This window comes from Lolium rigidum, chromosome 2, assembly GCF_022539505.1.
Source record: "Lolium rigidum isolate FL_2022 chromosome 2, APGP_CSIRO_Lrig_0.1, whole genome shotgun sequence".
NCBI classification, from domain to species: Eukaryota; Viridiplantae; Streptophyta; class Magnoliopsida; order Poales; family Poaceae; genus Lolium; species Lolium rigidum.
This window is the reverse complement of record NC_061509.1, coordinates 111,703,254-111,719,018: the sequence shown is the minus strand read 5'-3', so window position 1 is coordinate 111,719,018 and position 15,765 is coordinate 111,703,254. Positions and strand designations below refer to the sequence as shown.

The window sequence follows — 15,765 nt, the reverse complement described above, 5'->3', positions numbered from 1 at the left end:
CATCCCCGCGATGAATTTCTTTCAGCCCAGCACGAGCGAGGCCTTCATTTAGGCCATCTCTAACGCGGGTACCCAAATGGACGGGTTGGGCCGTCAGTTTTGGGCAGTTTGGGTGGCCACGCGGACAGCGCCTCGCGTCCGCGTGTCTGCTTGGGTCGCACGCTGTGCCCAACGCGGCGACTCATACACCCGCCACGTGGTTCGTCTTCCCTGGGCGGCGCTGCGCCATGGGACGCCTCGACGGGACAGCAATGGCGGGCGGGAGAACGCGCGGGAAAGATCCCGCGCGCACCAGGGTTCCCGTGCGCGCGAAAAGGCCAAGGGTGCGCGTTCGCGCCCAAGTTTCCCGCCAAGGCCGCCGGCTATAAAAACGGCTCGCAGACCTCACCCGCTCCGTCGTCCTCTCCCCCTCTACCTTCTCCAGCGCCCTCTCCTCCTCCATCGCCATGCCGCGCACCCTGCAAACCACGTGGGCCAAGCTCTCCCTCGCCGCCCGCACCAGATTCCCGCGGACGGATGAGGAGGAGCGACAGGACGCGTGGTGGGTCGCCGACGACGAGGCGATCCGCGTCGTGGCCGAGGGGGCGGCGAAGAAGGCAGAGGATGCGGAGCTGGTGGAGGCAGCCGCGGACAGCGCAGGAAAAACACAAGGAGGCTGCGGGCGGAGCTTGGCCACCAAGAGCGTCGGCGTCGTCAGCAGGAGAACCACGATATTTCAATCCCTTTGCATGGTTCTCGATTATTATCCAGGCCCCTGTGCAAATGGTAGACAACATTTTTTTGGTGGCTTGGCGTGCATAGCATGCTCGCAATGAAGTCACGCATGAGAAGCCTCTGCCATCCATTGAAGGCTCGAAAAGGTTCTTATGTAGCTATCTAAAGTCTGTAAAAAATGCTAGAAAACTTTCCCCGAAGCTATTGTTAAAGGAAAGTGTGTTACACTTGAAGTTGCTGAAGTGAGATCTTCTAGCAAACTGAAGAAACAAGTGAATAAACCTTGGTGCCCACCTCCTCATGGCTGGGTCAAGTTAACAGTTTATGGTTCTTACAAGAAGGAGGACGGCACAGCAGGAGCGGGAATGGTTCTCCGAGACGATATGGGACGTGTTATTTTCTCATCTTGTCGCAGTCTGGTGCTATGTGGTGATTCATTGGAAGCTGAAGTGTGATCTTGCCTAGAAGGGATCAAACTGGCACTCCAATATTGCCAGTTGCCCATAGGCATCGATACAGATGGTGTCCAGATAGTGTCGGCGGTCCAAAATCGACATCCAGACCGGTCACCTCTACTGCACTTAGTTTCAGAAATTAAAAGGCTTTCTAGTTTAGATCGTATGTGCAAATTAGTAAGAGTGGATCATTCATGGGTTAGGGTTAGCCACTGCCTTGCAAACTTTGCAAGAGTAGAACGCCAAACTGATGTATGGCTCGGTTCCGGTCCTGATATTATGTTTCAGAAATTGGAATTGGAGCGTCTTGTAACCCTATCTGATTAATGAAATCCCCTTTTACCAGCAAAAAAAATGTAATATGTTTAATTTTAATGACAAATGAAATTATGTCCCTATGACACGCAGGCAGGAGGGGACTCGAGTGGCCAGCGATCGGCATCCGTGGCCACGCAAACGCGGCCCAGATTTGGCCGGGTTTGGGTCACCCCGAACGCCGCGGCCATCCGCTTTAGGGATGGGTTCGCGCACTGGGCCGTGGTTTTGTCCGTTTTAACCCATCCGGACGCACATACGCGGGATGGGTCGCCGTGTTGGAGATGCTCTTACGTCTCGGAGGAATTACAGCCGGATCGATCCCATCCAACTCCTACTCATTTGTTCTCGAAAAAAAATTCTCGCCAAGAGACTCGTGGAAGAATATCCACGCCGTGAGACGGTGAGAGAGCGCGCGAAGGGCGAAGTTCCTTTTCGGAAGCTTTTTTTCTAAAGCATTATATATTAGGTCAGCAAGCCGCCTCATTAAAAACCTTCCAGTCCCCTTCGGGACCATGGTAAGGAAAAGAGTGCGTCTGGAACTTGCTGCCTCCAAATCAAATAATAGTTACATCGTTCAGGAGTTTGTCTAGAAGAAAGCTAGGAGGTTCATCAACCCAATTACAAGAAATATTCTCAGAAAAACTATGTCTAGCCAAATCATGAGCTACTTGGTTACACTCCCTTGGACAAAACCTGAACGACACCTGACCAATTCTGGACACAGAATCAACACAATCCGAATAGATAGCAGCTGAGGAGCTCCACCATCTTTGTTCTCCTGTTAGCGCCTGGATGGTCTTATGGTTTCTAAAGAATCAGACTCCACTATAAGTCTGGTACAATCAGATTGCTCTGCCAGCTTGAGCCCTTCTCTAACAGCAATAAGTACTATATTAAAGCGTAACAAACTTCTTTTTTGTAAGAATTTTGAACCTTGCTGGGAATTAACCTTGCGTGTGCTTCCGGTTCTTTGATTTCCGCTGCCTTTTTTTCGTGTACCATTTGATGTTGTCTAGCAGTTTAGGGTAACAGGCTACTACTTCACTGGTTGGTTGCTGTGGTATGTAGCTGGTGTGGCCATAGGTACAAAGTAGACTGGGCTGTGTGGGCCCGATAGCACCGCTTTGACGATGAGTTTTGTCTCCCACGTGGTCAGTATCTCCAGAAATTCCCCTTCGCCTCTCTCTCAGTTCATATCTCTCCCATAGATGCGAGCAAAGTGTGCAGCCGGAGATAAGGATTGCAGCGGAAAAAGCGGGAGGCGACGACGGCGGGAAACCCTCGGCGGCGCGGCGCACGAGCGCGCAAGATCATCGTCCGTCCACCTCCACCGTTCTGCCCCATGCCCGAGCCTCCCGCCCTGATTTCCCCTGATGTGGAGGTTGACTACCGGCGGGGAACGCCGACAGCCCTCGCCGACGTTTTCGATGCTGCTGTCGTGGTTCTTGCGGCAACTGTCCGGCGATGTCCCGGGCCGGTGCGAGGAAGAGGCCGGACATGCCGTTGTCGCACAACGCGACGCCAAGCCGTGCCAGCCACGTCGTGGCCCCGAGCGGCCGCTGAAGCCGGCGGAGGATCCGACGGTGCCCACCGGCAGGGACCACCTCGGGTATGGAAAATTATGCCGTCGGCCACTAGCGAAAGCCCGTAGCAATTGCAGCTCAAAGCGCAGGGAGCGGAGCAGCGCACCGACGAAGGGGATCCTGGTGGCGGCTGTCCACAGGCCCGTGGTGATGAGCAGCTGATCTACTGTTACATGTCGTGGGGATCCCGTCAATTGGCGGTTCCTGGTAACAGAGGGTTGTAGTCGTCTCTTCTTGGTCGCCGACGCCCAACCACAGCGGTGGTTATTGGCTTGGGATATTGCATCCGGTTTCTCCACTTCTGAAGGTGTGTGTGGTTCCCCTTCCCTGTCTATTTTCTACTTCTTTTTCTTTCAATTAATATGTAGTTCTTTGTGTGCAGTTCTTGTGCAAAATTTATGGGTTTTGTCAGTCATGCTGGTTGCTTGTGTCGCAGTAAGTGCCTGCTTTGCATCATCATACTGCTGGTATGTTCAGTTTGAATCTTTGATGTTTTTGATTCTATGGACCAACAGTGTTGGTACTGGCATATACTAGCATCTGTTGTTATCTAATGTCTATTCTCCATTGGTAATCTCGTGCTCCTGCTCTTTACCTCTAGCCCAGAGCTCTATGGTTCAGATGGCGCTGTACTTTGGCCTGTATGGCCCGGTCAGGGATTCTGTTGTTGGCCATCCATCGTCTCTACCTGTTAATCCCGGTTTGTGACTCTTTTTTTTTCCACCTGCTAACCCAGTCTGCCGAGTGCCGAGCCATCGAATTCTTCTTGGCAAACGGCCGCTTGAGTGTTTAGATGGTAACACTTTTCACCTTTTTCAGGTCATTACATCGTTGATGTTTTTGTTTCCTGGCCATCTGGAATATGTTGCTTGCATTTGGATTTAGAAACATGCTAATACCGTGGTTCATGTTTCATGCTCCAAAATATTTCCACTAGATTGCACAAGATGGGACTGTATATAAGAACTGTGCACAACAATTGCACTATGAAATTATAAAATGTACTTGATTGCACAAGATGGGCCTTATATGAGAACCGTGGACTCACTCAAAGTTGTTTGGCTATTGGCAGTCAGGTTTGCACAAATATGATAAGATTTTACTGAGCTTGTGATTATTTAGATATATTATATATCTACCATTAAAGCTATTGATTCTTCTACATTAGGTAGTTCATCTTGCAACAAATAGAGCTAGATTCTTTTGCTATTTTCAACAATCACAACAGGGTATAATCTCTTTGATTTTGTATCACACTGACATAGAGTCTCATCTTTGGTTTGCACATGATAATCCTTCTTGTTTAATATTACACCGGGATAGAATTTGGTCTTTGAGAATAACTAGCCCCCTCAAATGGTATTGAGAAAGGACCTTTTTTGTTCCCAACATGTAGCCACACTACGGCTGCAGCGGGCACGTCGTGCAAAACATAAGCATGTTGGTAAAGATGTTTTTTTGGTTGATTTTTTCCAGTATTGTTGTTTACTCTTCTCTAGGTTGAATCTGTCACAAATGCTGGTGAGATGGAAGTCATCATTGCTGCTGGTTACTGCTGGTTGTTCTATTAGTATGTCTTTTTCCTCCAATTTTGATTGATTGCGTTTGTTTAATTTTTGGGTGTGCTTTTATCCTTTACTTCTACTCCATTACTTGGGATTAATTTGGTTATTATGCTTATCTCATACACAATTATTCATCTAGATGTAGGTTGTTGTGCTTTGTGTTGTTCCTACAATTTTCTACACCTATGGTACCCCATCAACGTGTCAAATTCACGATCCTATAAAGCGGAATGATCTGGTCTAATAAACATGAATAAGGCAATGACATGTCCCAGTACGCGTTGGTATGGCAAATGTATTAACCGGGTTCTTTACCACTTGACCCTTTTCAGTGTAGCAATAAATAATTTTTTTGTACAATACTTAGTAACCATATAACTCATGTTTGTTCATTGGTCATTTGGTAAGTGTATCATCTATATATATTTATTTTATTTCATGTTATTTGCAAATAAGAGCTGAAGTGTTTTTTTTTTCTAAAAGTTTGGTATGCAACGCCAACACTCTTATATTCCTGTCTAACACACTTAGGTTTTTATGTACTTTGTTATTTACTTAGTTTTTGAATGTAGCCAAATTTTCGTATGTGATAACTCTCTTATATCCATTTGTCTTCAAGCGTTGTATGTATTTCCAGTGGCTATGCATTACATTTTCTCTGGGGTTAACATTTAATCACTACAAGTCTATAATGACTCGACAAAATTCTTCGATGTGAACGGACATATTTATTTTTATGTCTAGCTGAACACCGCCCCAGACCCCTGTAATTTTGTGTGTGTGTAGTTTCTCAGAATATGTGTCAGAAAATTATCGATTCATATCTTGAAATTGAGCTCAGGCTAAGTTGGTACATTTGCAGTAGTTAATTATTTGCAGTCACATTGTGATGAAATATTTAACTAGAAGTGCGACCAACCTTAGATATTGTATGCACCTGGGTGCAATTTTTGATGTTTAAATTGGCTAATTGGGCAAGAGCCCTTTTTACTCTTGCAGAATATTCTAAACCAATGAATTTGATAATTTAAGAGAACCTGATGTATACGATTTTTAAAACTGTTATTCACCATTGTTTTATGTTTAAAAATATTGGTATATGGCCCATGAGGAAACCTACTGAACAGTGCTATCAGTTATTGAATTTTCCGTGATGTGCTTGCACTCTTTCTTGGGTGACAACGGAGATTTATCTTCTGAAACTCAAACACCGTTATGGTTACTAATGAGGTAGACACTTTCATGAATCCTGTTGTGATTGGCAATGCTACTGGTGTGTATACTTATAGCAGCAAATAGATTCGGCACAAGGAAGAAATTTTATCGAGCTATAGGGAGATCTCAGTAGTCCAACATCAGACCATGCCAGCTTGCTAACTATAGTTTTGGATTACTTTCTTTGGAAATCATGGGTATTAAAGTTTTAGCATTTCTTCGTTATTACATTATGCTGATGGTCCTGCATTACTGGACATTTCTGGGTTGGCGCTTTCTTCTAATTTCGGTGCTTCTATTTCATCTGGGTGCCTATGCTTCGTGCCTACTGATCTTGAGGAAAAATACTTAGTTCCTCATGTCTGTGCTACTGCACTTTGTTGCCAAACGTCTTCTAAGTTTAGGAATAAGACATGTGCATGCAGTTCAAGTTTTTAAAGATTTAATATAGTATGGTATAACAATAGGACATGTGCAATTGTGCACAAAGTGATAGCTCATCTTTTTTAGAGTTAAGATTTTCAATATAAATTCCTGAGTTGTTGTGGTGAGTCTAAAGTTGATTCCTACTGCTTGCGTTGCCGCTCCACTCTTTCTTCTTTGTGCACGCATAGTTCTGAGAGAGGTGATAGGTAATCAAGACGACAGACAAAGAAATTAATAGTTGCATGTTTTTTCATCAATCATTTTGTGGGAAGTGCACTTTCTCAGAGGAAACATTTCCATGTGACCTGGATTAATAGCTAGCTTACCTGAAATAATCTGAGTGGACCGCAGGGATGAACAAGAAGATATATGGAGGGCACCAGTGCTAGGCCTGGAGCCATGGTGACCGTCAACGCTTAACAGTGCCAAGATGTAGAATGTCTGGTCCTCTACAGGACAAAGCAGCACACATTGTTGTGGACGCCACATGCATATGTTGGCCTTAGACGTCAGCTGCCCAAATTCAAGAGATATATTGTGCTGCTATTTAGCAGGCAACTTATTTACTTTATCATTTCTACCTGCTTATCAATTGTACTTGGTCATGTAGACCATGATATCAGTACATTGCTTCCACAGTATCTTAATATGTAATATGTGTCTTTTATCATTTTTTACTCTATTCTTAACTGTACTCAGGGCCTGTGCATCAGATCAATTGGCCTGCGCAAATCTTGAACTTATATTTAATATTCAAGTCAAGTACATGCTTCGATTTTGTCAAATGTTTTTGTTGCTATGAAAAGATTTCTACCAGCCCAGAACAATTGTTCCTTCATACTTTTTAAATGTTTATCATATGCCTAGATCAATTGTTTATTACTACTTTGATGTCCTTTTCCTGAAATCATCCGTGTCAAAAAAAATCTTTACTTTTTATTCATTTCTTAGAATTCGACTACCTTTTTTTTTTCATTTCACACACAATGTAAATTTTCATAGTATATCTGTTGTTTGTGTACATGCGAAGTATGATGACCGATTCAAGAAGGCATTGTGGTCGAGTCCCCGATTGACAATTAATACAGTGATTCAATCTATTCCAGTGATATGACCATTCATCTGTCTATTGATGAAAAGATCATAGAGGCACTAGGAACTAACAAGGACTTTTCATCAATGGATATGTTTATTGGTTCTCAATATGGCACACCGGTCTATATAAGAATGCTAATCACATTACTAAAGAAGAACACGATGCACCAAGTGGAGAGCTCACACCATCCTCTCCTCCAACCATGAAGATGACAGCACCGAGCACTGGCAATTCAAATATATGGGAACATCGATGCGACCCACCATTCTGTGCTTCTTTAACATATCTAAAAAGTGTTGTCGTGTATACTAGATAGAATTTACGATCTATGACATTTATGCATGACAATTAACTATGCAAATGAGTTCCAATTATATATTAATACGAACAAGCTAACTTCTTTTTATAAGTGGATTTTCATCCTAAGTGTCACCACCCACAGATGATGTAACAAACTCCTTACAACTATGAATGTTGCCTCACTGGCGCGGTGTGCTTATGTACAATAGGATGATCAATATGAAATACCAGTTATTATTACCAGACTTGATTTATGCGTCTTTCTGATGCCTGTTTACTTACTTGATTCTCAGGTCAGGTCAACTTTTTATACATAATTTAATTGTATGGTCTATCAAATTTCTTATCAACTACCTTAAAACCTATTGTTTAGACATGAAAATATTCATTACTTTTATCAATTTAAGTATGGTCTTAGAATTATTAAGAACATTGTATTACACAGTCGGCGCGGCGTGCCGCCGCGCCCATTCTTGCTAGTAGATTCTGACACCTCTGCATTTGGTACGTGAGAGATAATAGTGCAGCTTGCAGCTCTAAATTTCCCTTCATAATCTCGTAGCACTGCTCCTGCAGCCCCTGACATCTCCTCAATATTAAAGTAGCGAAGCGCCGTCAGAGGCGGTGCCACGCCGCACAGGACGGATCCTGGGGACTTACCTTCGCAAAGTTTTGCGGCATTCAGAGATTAATTCGTGACTGAGGCGCTCTGAGAATATATTGTCGAGTGCCTTTTTCGGCTACTGGAATAGCACATTTATTCGAGTCACCAGATGACTTGTATATTTTTATCTTGTCTTCCTGATGGGAGTATATGAAGATTTATTTGTATAACTCGAAATATGCTCACCATGCCTTTTATAATTTCATCGGGCACGCGAACAACGTTCCCGATGGGAGTAGCCCCCGAGGCTACAGCCAAGTGCGTGTACTTGGTTGTAGGCTCACCTTTTTAACATCTTTGTCGCTATATTGTCACTTCTTCGAGTTCTTCCATCTTTATCGGGTGCGCGACAAGCGCTCCCGATGAGAGTAGCCCCCGAGGCTACAGTCAAGTATTTATGCTTGGCTGTAGGCTCAACTTGCTTTACTGATGAATCAACTCTATATTTTATCATCTGCATTTACCTCTTATCATAAGTATAAACAATACCTCTGATAAGAGTAGCCCCCGAGCATATGAACAAATGCTTGTATTTGATCAAAGGCTCTAGCCTTTTCTTTATTGTGATGCCCGAAGTTTCCTTGTCGATACTTTTGATGAAACTGCCCGAAGTTCTTTTTTCATGACGTTGTCTGTGATGGCAACTATAAACTAATGTTTCTCCTTCCAAATCAACTCCTTTACCAAACCCCTTTAAAAAGTAGCCCCCGAGCATTTGAACAAAAACTTGTATTTGATCAAAGGCTCTCGAAATTATTATTATTCCTTCGCTGTCGCCAATCTTCATAACATCGCAGTCGAAAATTTTCTTTTAGAGTGACATCAGTGCTGACGATAGCCACGACCACCGTATCGGGAAAACACGAGCTCTGTCCTGTCACTCACCTGTGGACCCGAAACTCTGCGGTACTTGACACGTTACGCAATTGGGGGACACACGTCCTCCGCTTTTTCTAGCACGCGCGTTGTAGCGCCTGTCCAGTTCCATCGTAGTAAAAAGACCTTATTACCCATGGAGACACGTGTAGGGCATCAACCCCATTCCTGCTGCATCCAACGGCACGTCGATTCATAGGTTTGCTATAAAGGATCTTCTTCTTCCTCCGTTACTCCCTTCGCTGCGCCGCACCTTTGCTCTGTCTCTCTCCAAAATCCCCCATTGTCACAACAAAGCTCCTGCGCCCTTGCTCTCTCCCTCATCACAATCAATCCAGTGAATGCCACCGCGGTCGAGGCTCTCCAAGCACACCTCTCCAATGGCAACAGAAGACCTGACGCTCTCGGAGTGGGAGAGATCCAAGATCTCCAACCAAGACGCGAACCTACTAAAGAAGCTCGGGTTCATGAAGAAGGAACAAATGCTGATCTTCCCCGGCGAGGAAAGCTTCCCCACACCGCGCATCGGATACCGGGTAACATTCGTTGACCACCTCATCCGCGATTTATCTACTCCTATCCACGAATTTCTTCGTGGATTACTCTTTGTTTACGGACTACAGCTACACCAGCTCACTCCCAATTCCATCCTCCATATCTCTATCTTCATCACTGATACGTCTCAAACGCATCCATAATTTCTTATGTTCCATGCTACTTTTATGATGATACTCACATGTTTTATACACATTATATGTCATTATTATGCATTTTCCGGCACTAACCTATTGACGAGATGCCGAAGAGCCAGTTGCTATTTTCTGCTGTTTTTGGTTTCAGAAATCCTACAAAGGAAATATTCTCGGAATTGGACGAAATCAACGCCCAGGGTCCTATTTGTCCACGAAGCTTCCAGAAGACCGAAAGGGAAACGAAGTGGGGCGACGAGGCGCCGACACAACAGGGCGGCGCGGCCCAGGCGTGTGGGGCCCTCGCATCGCCCCTAAACCTACCCTTCCGCCTACTTAAAGCCTTCGTCGCGAAACCCCCTGTACCGAGAGCCACGATACGGAAAACCTTCCAGAGACGCAGCCGCCGCCAATCCCATCTCGGGGGATTCAGGAGATCGCCTCCGGCACCTCGCCGGAGAGGGGAATCATCTCCCGGAGGACTCTTCATCGCCATGATCGCCTCCGGATCGATGTGTGAGTAGTTCGCCCCTGGACTATGGGTCCATAGCAGTAGCTAGATGGTTGTCTTCTCCTCATTGTGCTATCATGTTAGATCTTGTGAGCTGCCTATCATGATCAAGATCATCTATTTGTAATGCTACATGTTGTGTTTGTTGAGATCCGATGAATATTGCATATTATGTCAAGTTGATTATCAATCTATCATATATGTTGTTTATGTTCTTGCATGCTCTCCGTTGCTAGTAGAGGCTCTGGCCAAGTTGATACTTGTAACTCCAAGAGGGAGTATTTATGCTCGATAGTGGGTTCATGCCTCCATTGAATCCTGGGACTGATGATGTGAAAGTTCTAAGGTTGTGGATATGATGTTGCCACTAGGGATAAAACATCGATGCTTTGTCTAAGGATATTTGTGTTGATTACATTACGCACCATACTTAATGCAATTGTCTGTTGTTTACAACTTAATACCGGAAGGGGTTCGGATGATAACCTGAAAGTGGACTTTTTAGGCATAGATGCATGCCGGATAGCGGTCTATGTACTTTGTCGTAATGCCCCGATTAAATCTCATAGTACTCATCATGATATATGTATGTGCATTGTTATGCCTTCTTTATTTGTCAATTACCCAACTCGTAATTTGTTCACCCAACATGCTATTTATCTTATGGGACGAGACACCACTAGTGAACCGTGGACCCCGGTCCATTCTTTACATCTCGAAATACAATCTACTGCAATTGTTCTTTACTGTTCTTCGCAAACAAACATCATCATCCACACTATACATCTAATCCTTTGTTACAGCAAGCTGGTGAGATTGACAACCTCACTGTTACATTGGGGCAAAGTACTTTGATTGTGTTGTGCAGGTTCCACGTTGGCGCCGGAATCTCTGATGTTGCGCCGCACTACACTCCGTCACCAACGACCTTCACGTGATCCTTGACTCCTACTGGTTCGATAAACCTTGGTTTCTTACTGAGGGAAACTTGCTTCTATACGCATCATACCTTCCACTTGGGGTTCCCAACGGACTTGTGCTTTACGCGTATCAGGCTAAATTTCTGGCGCCGTTGCTGGGGAGATCAAGACACGCTGCAAGGGGAGTCTCCACTTCCAATCTCTTTATTTTGTTTTTGTCTTGCTTTACTTTATTTACTACTTTGTTTGCTGCACTAAAACAAAACACAAAAAATTAGTTGCTAGCTTTACTTTATTTACTATCTTGTTTGCGTTCTCCATATTAAAAACACAAAAAATTAGTTACTTGCATTTACTTTATCTAGTTTGCTTTATTTACTATTGCTAAAATGGGTACTCCTGAAAATACTAAGTTGTGTGACTTCACAAACACTAATAATAATGATTTCTTATGCACACCTATTGCTCCACCTGCTACTGCAGCAGAATTCTTTGAAATTAAACCTGCTTTATTGAATCTTGTTATGAGAGAGCAATTTTCTGGTGTTAGTTCTGATGATGCTGCTGCCCATCTTAATAATTTTGTTGAACTATGTGAAATGCAAAAGTATAAGGATGTAGATGGTGACATTATAAAATTAAATTTTTTTCCTTTCTCATTAAGAGGAAGACCTAAAGATTGGTTGCTGTCTTTGCCTAAGAATAGTATTGATTCATGGACTAAATGTAAGGATGCTTTTATTGGTAGATATTATCCTCCTGCTAAAAGTATATCTTTGAGAAGTAGCATAATGAATTTTAAGCAATTGGATAATGAACATGTTGCTCAAGCATGGGAAAGAATGAAATCTTTGGTAAAGAATTGCCCAACCCATGGACTAACTACTTGGATGATCATCCAAACCTTCTTACTACAGGTGTACACCCTGCAGGGGTTGCCCAAATGTAACCATACGCATGCTCGAACCCACTTACTACAGGTGGAGTCTCACAACAAGACCGTTCCCAATGCAAGAGAAAGTTTAATGGGAGCCACCCAACTAATCTACCCGTGACGAAGTTCGGCCGTACTCCGATACGGACCCAGAGGTTTGCGACGGCTTCCAAGGCGGGCACTAACGACCGGCCAAGGATAAGGAGTCCCGCGTTATGAGTACAATACAAAATATAAACACCCGAAGGCAACATGAAGTAAATCGTGCATATCGTGCATATGGGCAAATAAAACCAAGGTTGTGGCTCCCAATAAACAGACTCGAGGAAAGGTAGTGGGTGATGGGTGTCCCACTCCCCCACGTACGGGTAGAGCGCTCAATCTCGGAACAGATAACAATAACTCGGGTCCTAGGGGACATTAGCAAGTCAAAGTTCCGATGCTTTCGCAAAGGGGCTCACAGATGCATCTGCTTACAATTTTAGTTGTTAACAATTAAATAAAGCATGTGTATCTCCAACAACTGATATAGCATGTGATAACCTCCCAACAACCAAACATATCCCGATAATAGATCGAGATAAACAATAGAGCCTAAACACGCCTACGACTCGCAAGGCTCAAACATCAAGCAACGGCTATGGGTAAGGAATGATATATATAGGATTATTATGGTTAACAAGTGGAATAGGACACGTGACTCGATAAAGAATCGCAACATAAGGATAGCAGTGAGAGCGAGAGCAAAATGTAAAATAGGTGAAGGAGGTGGGCTCGCCTGTGAAAAGCTGCAGAAGAACTTGTCGGAGAACTCGTCGTATCTCACATCAACACTTCGTGATCCTATCCGGGAAGAAGCAAAGCGCTACAACAAACAACGGATGCACATCTTACTACTACGGCAAAAGAATCGGCATGATCATGATATGATATGCATGGCATGGCAAATATTATGCGGCGAGGCAACTTATCCAATTTAAGCGGAGTCAGAACCCCGGACAAGCAAATTAGGTTGGAGTTGCATTTCTACCGAAAAAGTTAAGTGTTGATTAGCATGGCAAGGCATGGCAGGGGTGCGCTACTTCAAAGTTAAATGGAGCGGGGAAACCATAGTCGGTGTCCGAAATACTCCGCATATATGTTAGATGGTATGCACAAACTATCACGACTCGACATGATGCGGGATGCAAACAGATGAATGGATGGCATGTTCATGTTCAGCATATTTTTCTGATCAATTTTCATATAGAACACTTTTCATTTCAAAATACGGTTTAAAAGATATGATTTATACGAGATATACACATCTTCTGGAATTTTCAGTAAAACAGAAAAGGTCCGGGACGTTTCTCACCCAGGCGCAGCTAGCCGCAGTCACTGACGAGCGGGACCAGGGGCGGACGTGGCTGCTGACTGGGTTGCGGGTTGATTCGGATCCTGCAGGGGGTTTTCCAGAAAAGGAACAGAACCAGGGTTTGCGGGTTAGAAACGAGAAGGTGCAGGGGCCGTTTTGCAAAGCTTCAGATCTAGATCTGGGAGGTTGATCTCTCACCGGGAGGTTTGCCAGCCAGAGACGCTGACGAGCGGGACCCGCGCCACGCTGGACGCCACAGTGGCGAACCATCCGCGCGCGCACGGGAGGTGCTCGACGGAAGTCTGTGCCGCGCGCGTTCCAGGCAGGGCGGTCACCGCGGACAGACGAGCGCGGCACGGCCGATGCAGGGCGCGCCAGGAAGCGAGAGAGAGGGCGTCGGGTTCGCCTCGACGGGGCGGACCATGTGGAGGTGGCGCCGACACCTGGAGGTCGCCAGAGATGGCGTGGATGGCGGCATCTGCGGGGAAAACGACGGGGTCACCGTCGGGGAGACGTTCCAGAGAGGGAGGGGGAGCGGAAGGAGGTCTGGGAGATGCGCCTGCTGATGCGTGCAGTTAACACACGTCCGTTGGGAACCCCAAGAGGAAGGTGTGATGCGTACAGTAGCAAGTTTTCCCTCAGTAAGAAACCAAGGTTATCGAACCAGTATGTCGTCGTGGTGAACGAGCAGATGCCATAGGATGGCTTAAGTTGGGGCCGAATGGACGTATGAGGATTCGGGGGAGGGTTTGCGATTAGATGAGAAGAACTTCCGGATTCTTTCCTCAAGAACACAACCAAAGGCCGGTATGCAAGAAGAGAGACAAGAGGAAGAACTCTTTACTAGATCGCTAGCTTCATTGATCTCAACATGGTTACAAGTTTCTCAGTACACTGATCTTTCTATGGTCTCGCTACGTGCCCGTGAAGAAGGGCTGCCCTAACAAGGGATCGCGCCCCGAGATCCGACGTCTGTGTACGGGGAGAGAGGGTAAAGAACCAGCTTTATCTTCGTGGCGTGTCGATCTCCTCGACACCACTAACAAGACTTCTTGCTCCACGTAGATCGGCGACACCACTAACAAGAAGTCGTTGTTCCGCTGTCGATGATGCGCTTCTGTCGGGATCCTCCGAAGATCGAACCTAATAGGTGAGGCAAAGATCGTCCAACCCGCGTCGGAACCTAAGACTTGAAAAACTCAGATATGAGAGAAGACTCAAAACTCGTAAAGGTAAGATGAGAAAGAATATAGGTAAGGAGAAAATCAGAGCTAAACAGATCTATCCAACGAATTTTATAAAATAGTTTGGACTTTCTAAACTCAACGACCGTTGGCAAGGTTATCCTGCCAGATCGGACTAAAAGTACCGTCAACCTGGCGTCGTCGAGGATTGGACCCCAGACGCCCCTAACCGGTACCATGAGGATTCCAAAGCGATCCCGCCTGGGGTCCGCACGATATCGATTCGGTAGACGCCCGACACGACGTGTGCAAAGAATCACACTCGTGATGCCAGAGGAATTAACACGAGCGGTAACATTACAACAGGATTACAGTAGAGCCCACAAGAAACAGATATATTACAAGAATGACTCCAACGAGTCAAGATACAAATATACAATACAAATATCCGAATCATACAAAAGACCGAATGCGTCCGAGTACGGACAAGATACAAATTGGACTAAGAGTCCTGAAGATAACCAGTGGCGTCCATAACCCTCGTGCCAAGTCAAGGTAACCTTGTTAACGGCGCGTCTTTAGGGACCGCGAAAGTCGGGCCACCTGCTGTCGGCTAAAAGCAGGAAGCAAAAGAGAAGGGAAAGGCGAGAAAGTACCGAAGGAACGAACTCTCAGACACATGCAGACGGGGTACCTATTAGTGCTCGCCGGCATTATATATATCGTTCGGCTATATGGGGAGCGAGAAAAGAAAGAAACTATAACCAATGTAGTAATACTCACAACATCCGTCTACCTGCAGGAAGCATGTTATAGCTAATAAGGCAAATGTGGTAACATACAAACATTACACCCAAATTAAATACACATATCCCTTCAACAAAGCGAAGAGGCAGCGAAAAGGCACTCAACGGTGGACAAAGCTCATTAGGGTACCTGCCAGGTAATGCCACATTACGCT

At 45.0% G+C, this 15,765-nt stretch overlaps 1 long non-coding RNA gene across 2 annotated transcripts; it reads left to right on the top strand.

Annotated features, from left to right (window-relative positions):
- Positions 1-3,094: 3,094 nt before the first annotated feature.
- LOC124687107 lies at positions 3,095-6,951 on the top strand. Of its 2 annotated transcripts, XR_006998091.1 has the most exons (5): positions 3,095-3,377; positions 3,453-3,537; positions 3,672-3,770; positions 3,890-4,640; positions 6,628-6,951. It is a non-coding gene; the product is annotated as an uncharacterized LOC124687107 (long non-coding RNA). The 2 variants fall into 2 exon arrangements; XR_006998090.1 differs by having other exon boundaries at positions 3,890-6,951.
- The last annotated feature ends 8,814 nt before the right edge of the window (positions 6,952-15,765 follow it).